Raw genomic sequence first — 9314 nt, 5'->3', positions numbered from 1 at the left:
CAACATTGTAGGCTCAATACAATTTCTGGCCTTCGATTTTTTTTTTTTTTTTTGCCATATTCTTCCATGCTGTCAAGTTCAATCTGTCCTTGAATTTTTGTGTCATGGTTCATAGCTAGTTGGCGTTAGGAGTGCACTTAGAAGCTATTCCTACAACTTGGATGACTATCAGTGACAGAATTGACTGTGAGTTCCACAGAGACATCTCACTGAAACCAAACTAAATAAATATATCCCCAACTCAACATCCCAACATCACCCAACATGTGGGGAAGTCCAAGTGGAAACAGACAATAGTTTTAACCAGTTGCAGATAAAATACATTAGTTCTGAACATCTTACAAATATGTATAACCATGACAGCACATTACTAGGGCCCTGTGTGAGCCACATTTTATTAGCTTCATGGTATATTTACCTCTAGTCACAGCACTAAACCTCCCAGAACAGCAGTTTACCCACAACTAGATCCCTTTTTCGTTCTTTCTTTGAGGGAGAACTGTTATTTCACTCTCCTCATAAACTCTTGTGAGTTAGTCCTGGGGAAATTTCAAAGCGATGATTTAAGGAACTGCTCTGGAAACTCCAAAGCCTAGTATTTTAGTTTCAGTTTTGCAAGATGAAAACAGTTGTGGAGACTGGTTGTACAACAAAATGAATATGCTTAACATGACTGAACTGTACACTTAAAAATGGTTAAGGCATTATAAAGATACATGCACGTATATGTTCATTGCAACACTATTCACAATAGCAAAGACGTGGAATCAACCCAATGTCCATGAAAGACAGACTAGATAAAGAAAATGTGGTACATATACACCGTGGAATACCATGCAGCCCATAAAAAGGAATGAGATCATGTCATTTGCAGGGACATGGACGGAGCTAGAAGCTGTTATCCTCAGCAAACTAACGCAGGAATGGAAAACCAAACACCACATGTTCTCACTTATAAGTGGGAGCTGAATGATGAGAACACATGGACACAAAGAAGGGAACAACACACACTGGGGCCTGGGAGGTGGGGGCTGGGGGAGGGAAAGCATCAGGAAGAATAGCTAATGGATTCTGGGCTTAATACTCAGGTGATGGGTTGATCTGTGCAGCAAACCAGCATGGCACATGTTTACCTATGTAACAAACCTGCACATCTTGCACATGTACCCCTGGAATAAAACTTGAAAAAAAAAATAAATAATACAAAAAATAAAAGAGGAGTGCTAAAAAAAAAATGGTTAAGGCAACCATAAAAAAGAACAAAATTATATCCTTTGCAGCAATCTGGATGTAGCTAGAGGCCATTAGCCTGAGCAAATTAATGCAGAAACAGAAAACCAAATACCTCACGTTCTCACTTAAAAGTAGATGCTAACCACTGGGTACTCATGGACACAAAGATGGGATCAATATGAGGTAGGAGATCAGCAGAACTTGTTTTTTGAGAACACATCATCATCCTGCTCATCAAAACAGGTTGTAGCAGAGAAATAGGCCCAAACCAGCCAGGACCAAGATGGCAACAAAAGCGACCTCTAGTTGCCCTCATTGCTCATTATATACTAATTAAAACTCATTTGAATAAGACACTCCCACCAGCATCATGACCATTTACAAATGATGACATGGCAACAACCCAGAAGTTATCTTATACGGGCCGAGCACAGCAGCTCATGCCTGTAATCCCAGCACTTTGGGAAGTCCAGGCAGGTGGGCCACTTGAGCTCAAAACATGTCAAAACCCTGTCTCCACAAAAAAATACAAAAAAATTTAGCTAAGTGTGGTGGCACACGCCTGTAGTCCAGCTATTTGTGAGGCTAAGGCAGGAGGATTGCTTGAGGTTGGGAGATGGAGGTTGTAGTGAGCTGAGATCACATCACTGCACTCCAGCCTGGGGGTCAGAACAAAAAAATACTGTATAGGTTCTGGGAACTCCTTGCCCCCTTTCCAGAAAGTTTGCGAATAACCCGCCCCTTATTTAACATATAATTAAGAGTGGCTATAATAGCTATTTCAGCTATTATAGCCAGCAATCCACAAAGGCCTCTCTGCCTATGGGATAGCCCTGCTCTCTCTATGGAGCAGTCATTTTGTTGTACCCCACACTGCAGCTCTAATAAATTTGCTTTCTTTCATGCTGGCTCACTATCGAATTATTTCCTGAGAGAAGCCAAGAATCTCCTGAGCTGAGCCCCAATACTGAGGTTTCCCTGCATCAAATAAATACTGGGGACTCTGAAAGGGGAGAGAGAAGGAAGGAGGCAAGGGCTGAAAAACTTCCTATTATGTGCTATGCTCACTACTTGAGTGACAGGATCATTAGAAGCCCAAACCTCAGCATCATGCAATATACTCATGTAATAAAACTGAATCTTAAAACAAAAAATAAAAAATACAATTTTAAAAGAATGGTCAAGTTGGCAAATTTTATTTTTTTTAGAGATGACTACTTTGGGAGGCTGAGGAGGGAGGATTCTTGAGCCTAGGAGTTTGAGACCAGCCTGTTGCCCAGCCCTGGATTACAGGCATGAGCCACTGTGTTTTATGGACTTTTACGTTTTTAACCACCCCCCAACACACTTTTCATCTCTTCCATATCTATTGTCATAACACTGTTCTAATTCCTAAAGGTGTACATTTTATTACGGTGTTCTCCTCTTTGTATGTGGGAGATCCATTCCAGGGCCCCTAGTAGATGCCTGAAATCTTGAATAGTACCAAACCCTATATACACTATGTGGTTTGTTTTTGTTTTTGTTTTTGATACAGAGTCTTGATCTGTCACCCAGACTGGAGTGCAGTGGCACAATCTTGGCTCACTGCAACCTCCACCTTCTGGGCTTGAATGATTCTCCTGCCTCAGCCTCCCGAGTAGCTGGGATTACAGGTGTATGCCACTACATCCAGCTAACTGTTGTATTTTTAGTAGAGACGGGGTTTCACTATGTTGGTCAGGCTGGTCTCGAACTCCTGACCTCGTGATCTGTCCGCCTTGGCCTCCCAAAGTGACGGGATTACAGGCGTGAGCCACCATGCTCAGCAATACTATGCTTTTTTCTTATGCATACATATCTAAAGTTAAATTTAAAATTAGGCACAGTAATAGATTAACAACAATAACAATAAATTAGAACAATTATAAAAATATGCCAGCATCACTACTCTTGTGCTTTTATTATTCTTGTGCCATTATTAAGGTAAATTAAGGGTTCCTGGAACACAAGCACTGTGATACCATGACATTTGACCTGAGAACCAAGACAGCTACTAAGTGAATAATGGGTAGAAGGGTGTAGACAGTGTGGATCACTGGACAAAGGGATGATTTGTGTCCTGGGTGGGTTGGAGCCAGATGGTGTGAGATTTCATTATGCTACTCAAACCAGTGTGTAATTTAAAACTTATTATTTCTGGAATTTTCCACTTAATATTTTTGGACCATGGTTGACTGCTGGTAACTGAAACTGTGGAAAGCGAAATTGTGGATGGGGGTAGTAGGTTCATTCAAAAAATTGTGAATGCTTTTAAAATGAAGTATACCATAGAGACAAAAGTGAATAAACCGGAAGTATATTGATTAATGAATAATGTCAAAGTGAAGACACTTTTGTGACCACTACCCAGGTCAAAAAAACAGAACATCACTAACTTTCCAGAAGTCCCCTTTATGTCTCCTCCCAGATGTCCTCTTCTCTCCTTTTTAAATGTAACCATCATCCTGACTTCTAACATCATGTATTAGTTTTGCCTGCTTTCAAACTTTTATCTAAATGAAATCATATAGAATGTACTCTTATGTCCCTGGTTTCTTTCTCTTAACATCATGTTTATGAAATTCATCTGTGTTCTTTCATCTAGCAATATTCCATCCATTTTTATTGGTGTATAGTATTCCATTGGATGAATATATATCCCATAACTATTTTATCTATTTTATGGTTTATAAGCATTAGCATTTTTTCAATGCTATGGAAATGGAAGAGATGAAAAGTATGTGGGGGTGGTTAAATTTTTCATTTTTTCATGTACAATATTGTTCCTAGCAACGTTGGCCTATAACGACCAACATCGCTAGGAACAATATTGTTAAAATGCACATGGTGAATGAAGAGAACCCCCCACAACAGGCTTTGTGTGAGCAACGTGGCTGTTTATTCACCTGGGTGCAGGTGGGCTGATGCCGAAAAGGGCATCAGTGAAGGGCGGTAGGATAAGAATTGGTTTTTATAGGTTTGGGGTGGGCAGTAGAGTTACAAAAGTTACTTTAGGGAGTAGTGGAGTCACGAGGTTGGAAACAATAGAGAATGTCTTAAAGTTAAGTTGGCACCACAGGGTTTGATCATTTCTTTGGTCTTCTAGTTACTTTAGATTTTCCAGGAAGTCATCTGGAGTGTCCGTGCAGGTTTGGAGTATCTGTGCAGGTCACAGGTTAGCATGGCGTCCATGGCACCGTCAGTCAGCCTAAAACACTTTACAAATATTGGACATGACTTTTGGTGCACCTTTGGTATAAAATGTAAGTATTTCTGTTGGAAATTCACCTAGGAGTTAAATTGTTATGCATGCATATATTTATTTTCATATATTTATTTTAAATAGATAATGCCAAACTGTTTCCGAATGTAGACACACAATTTGAACTCAAATTGCAGGATATAAATATATTCCATTCACTCTACATTCTTGACACTTGGTATTGTTGCTATTAAAATTTTGGACATTTTGTCAGTTGTACTGTAGTGTATAGGCCAAGGAAAACTTCCTCTTCATCCTACAAAGTTTCACCAAAAAATTAATTTATAAAAGGTAGATTGCAGAAAAGGCTTAAAAATTTTAAAACGTATACATGGGGAGAATCACAGAGTGATTGTCCACCCCCAAAGGTGTTCAGATACTTATACATCATCCTCGTAAAACAGGTTATGGGGGAGAAGAACAGAATTCTGTTGAGGGGATTACTAGGTAGAATGAATGGATCAGGAAGCAGAGATTAATCTGTACCTAATCTTGTGAAAGGGTCTGTTCAGGTGTGGTTACATTCTTGGCCTTAAAGGGAGGGAAAGAAAAAAACAGCTGTTCTCCTTGGTGGGTCTGGGTCTTAGGCAGATAAAGCAGCTTTGGAAAATTTGTTTCTTCTTTGGGAAAGTATGGGGGAGGGTGGAGGGTGGAGGGTGAGAATGTCAGAGAGACCTTGAGGTATTGGTTTCTGAGTCCAAATGGTAGTATTCATTTTTGTTTTAATTTCCATTCCCTTGATTACTAGTGGTGTTGAATACCTTTTCACATGATATTTTAGGCTATTTGTGTATCTTTTTTTTTTTTTAGGAGATAGGGTCTCACTCTGTTGGTCAGGCTGGAATGCAGTGGCACAATCATGGCTCATTGCAGACTTGACCTCCGGGGCTCAAGTGATCCTCCCACCTCAGCTTTCCAAGTAGCTGAGACTACTGGTGCACGCCACCATATCCGGCTAATTTTTAAATATTTTGTAGAAATAGAGTCTCACAGTGTTGCCTGGGCTGGCCTCAAGGAATCCTCCTGCCTCAGCTTCCCAAAGTGCTGTATTACAGGCATAAGCCACCATATCCAGCCCTTTTATGTCATCTTTTGAGAAATGCCTTTTCAAATCTCTTGCTAATTTTTTTATTGGGGTGCTTATTTTTTTCTTATTGATTTGTACAATTTCTTTACATGTTGGGATTATAAGCCCTTTACTGGTTGTATGTGTTGTACATATTCTACTCCCCATTTTCACTATTTTAGAGGTGGCTTTAAAGATTAAATTCTTGATTGCACAACTGCACTCCAGCCTGAGCGACAGAGTGAGACTGTCTCTCTCTCTCTCTCTCTCTCTCTCTCTCTCTCTCTCTCACACACACACACACACACACAAGAAAGAAAGAAAAGAAAAAGAAAAAAAGATTAAATTCTTGGCTCGGTGCTGCCACTCACACCTAAGCAACATAGCAAGACCTCCTCTCTACTTGAAAAAAAATTAGTTGGGTATGGTGGCATGTGCCTGCAGTCTCAGCTACTCAGGTTAGGAGGTTGAGGTGGAAGAATCATTTGAGCCTGGGAGATGGAGGCTGCAGTGAGTTATTATCTTGCTACTGTACTGCAGCCTGAGCAACTGAGGAAACTCCTGCCTCAAAATAAATAAATATATATATTTTTCTTTTTCTGAGACTGAGTCTCAGTCTGTCGCCTAGGCTGGAATGCAGTGGCATGATTATGGCTCACTGCAACTTCGATCTCCTGAGCTCAATCAATCAGCCCACCTCAGCCTCCTGAGTAGCTGGGACTACAGGTGCACACTACCATGCCTGGCTAACATTTGTATTTTTTATAGACAGGATTTTGTTATGCTGCTCAGGCTGGTCTCTGACTCATAGGCTCAAGCGATCCTTCTGCCTTGGCCTTCTAAAGTGCTGGGATTACAGGCGTGAGCCACCATGCCTGGCCTGGAACTGTTAAATCTTACTGGTGAATTTAACTCCTCAGTATAAAATGTCCCTCTTTAGGAGTATTTCTTGCTGTTAGTGCTCATTATATATTTTTACCAGCTTTTTACTTTTAGTTTTTTTGATTCTTTATTTTTAAGGTGGCATATTATGGTAGATTTTATTTTCTAAAGATGGCTTCAACAGTATTGAAGCAGGAGCGGCCTTGAACAAACCTCTCGAACACTGAACTGGGAAGGAAGTGGCTTTTTACTCGGCCGAGAGTCTTGGCAGACTCCTGTCTCAAGAACCGAGCTCCCCGACTAGAAAATCCTGGCCTCTTTTAAAGGCTCACAATCTTAGAGGGTACAAGTGAGAGGGTCGTGATTGATAAGGTAAGTGAGGGGTACGTGACTTAGGTGGGGGTTTGAGCAAGACTGAGCGAGAACAATGCTTTCTGGAGGGCGTTTCTCCATATTATGCCTGCATCTATAGATGGGAGTGTGATTAAGGGTGGGGGTTTAACCTTTAACCTCCAGGTACAGCTAGTGGCCCCGGTTTTGTCTCCTCCACTGACCTTGGTCTCCTTCCTCAGTATCTCCCCAACCCACATGTTCTTCTAGAAACTACCTCCTCATCGAAAGATAAGAGTTAAATTCCCTACTCCCTGAGTCTGGGTAGACAGGTGCCTGCTTCCATGAATAGGCTATAGTGGAAGTGACACCGTGTAACTTCTCCGGTTCAGTTAGAAAAGGCCATGCAGTTTCTGCCCGATTCTCTTTAGACACTCTTGGAACCCAGCCACAATGCTGTGAGGGAGCCCAAGCAGTCCATATTGAAGACCAGGTGGAGCAGAATTGAGGCCTTGGCCCACAGCCCCGGGTGATCTACCATATGACAGCTAGCACCAACTTGCCAGCCATATGACTGAGCTATCTTGAAAGTGGCTTCCCATTCAGGTGAGGTGTGGCAAAAGAAAAATGGAAAAAAAAAAAAGTGGATTCTCAGCTCCCAGACAAGCTGCCCCGGTTGACACTGCATGGGGCAGATATAAGCATTGCTGCCAAATACTACCAAAATTGAAGACTTGTAAGCAGAAATAAATAATCTGTAAGCAGAAATAAATGACTGTTTTCAACTACTATGTTTTGAGGTGGGTTGTTATTTAGCAGTAGGTAACCAGAAGTGAAATAGAACCTTATCGATAGGTTCTCTGGAATTAGTTCTCTAATATAATTAGGTTTAAAGGTATTTATTAACTTGCTTCCACTGGTAAAGGGGACACATGTTAATTGAGTCACTGAATTAGGTGTTGAGACTGCACTTAGCCATATTTAGCTTTCCATAACAGTAAATCAAAGAAGGAAATTATTGTAGTAGCTGGGGTGACTAATCCTATCAAGAAGAAATGCAACAGCCTAGATAACATAGTGAGACCTTGTCTCTACAAAAAAAAAAGGTATGGTGGTGCATACCTGTAGTCCCAGATATTCGGGAGGCTGAGGCAGAAAGATTACTTGGGCCCAGAAGGTAAAGGCTGTAGTGTAGTGGACCATGATTTGTGCCACTTCACTCCAGCCTGGGTAACAAAAAAGAAGAAATCACATCACTATCGCACAATTAGGTAAGCAATATGTCTGGAAGGCATGAGGACCCCTGGGGAATCTCATAATACTCCCTTGCCCGATGATTAAAGTCAAGCTGTAACTACCCACTACAGGCAGAACTGCTAACAGCCCAGGCACTTCAGAAATGAAGGTGTGGGTCACCTCACCAGATAGGAATCATGAAAGCTAAGAGTATCTGCTGAAGGCAAATAAAACATGGCATAGGCAGTGGAAGAAGAAAGTACAGTAAGTCTTAACTTACAGTTGTCAATAGGTTCTTGAAAACTACTTCTTTCAGTGAAATGAGGTATAAAGAAAAACAATTTTACCAGAGACTGACATGAAGAACAGTTAAGTTCCTTAACTGTACCATATTTCTGGTCATGAAAACATCACCAAAGTTCTAAATAAAGACCAAAGCACTTCCAATTTTAAACATTGAAAAAAATGTGGGCAATACATTCATTTAAGACATATTAATAAAAATAAGTAAGATAATTATTTACCCAAATATTCTATCATGGGTGGCTGAATCCCTTCCCAGTAGCTCAGGGATCAAGGTAGGAAATCACCCTAGACAGGTGGCCATTAGATAATAGGGCACGCTCACATGAGTCCTATATTCAGTCAGACTGGGAAAATGAAGACACAGTTCTCTCTTGTACACAGCTTTGGGATGTGGGAGAAAACTGGAGTACCTGGAGAAGACCCACATAAACATGGGGAGAACATGCAAACTCTACATCGACATCAACAGTGGCACCTGCTGGAAAGAGAAATTTTCTCATTAATGATATAACTAAATGACATTATTCAAGGACCTGTTGTAATAAACAGCCTTGACCATGTGAGTAAGGGGAAGAAATGAGGGTTGGAATAGTTATTTCTTCTTTGGAATATATTTTTGTATATTAAACATCTTTTTCCTCTCCCTTCCCGCTCCCCTACTATCAAATATACTTTGTGCTAATGGTAATTAACCTTACAGGATTTAAAGCACAGGATATCATTATAGTCAGCTAGGAGTGACTTTATATCCTCCTGTACTGCAAGGGTTGCTTAAGTTTATCCCCTGAAGAAAACTGATCATCGTAGCTGGAAACATGGCTTTGTTATTGTCTTTGTCAGTTAAGAATGTTCAGGGCCGGGTGCGGTGGCTCAAGCCTGTAATCCCAGCACTTTGGGAGGCCGAGGCGGGTGCATCACGAGGTCAAGAGGTCGAGACCATCCTGGTCAACATGGTGAAACCCCGTCTCTACTAAAAAA

The sequence above is a fragment of the Cebus imitator genome, unplaced genomic scaffold (assembly GCF_001604975.1).
Source record: "Cebus imitator isolate Cc_AM_T3 unplaced genomic scaffold, Cebus_imitator-1.0 Scaffold103, whole genome shotgun sequence".
Taxonomy (NCBI): domain Eukaryota; kingdom Metazoa; phylum Chordata; class Mammalia; order Primates; family Cebidae; genus Cebus; species Cebus imitator.
Note: the sequence above shows the minus strand (reverse complement) of the source record.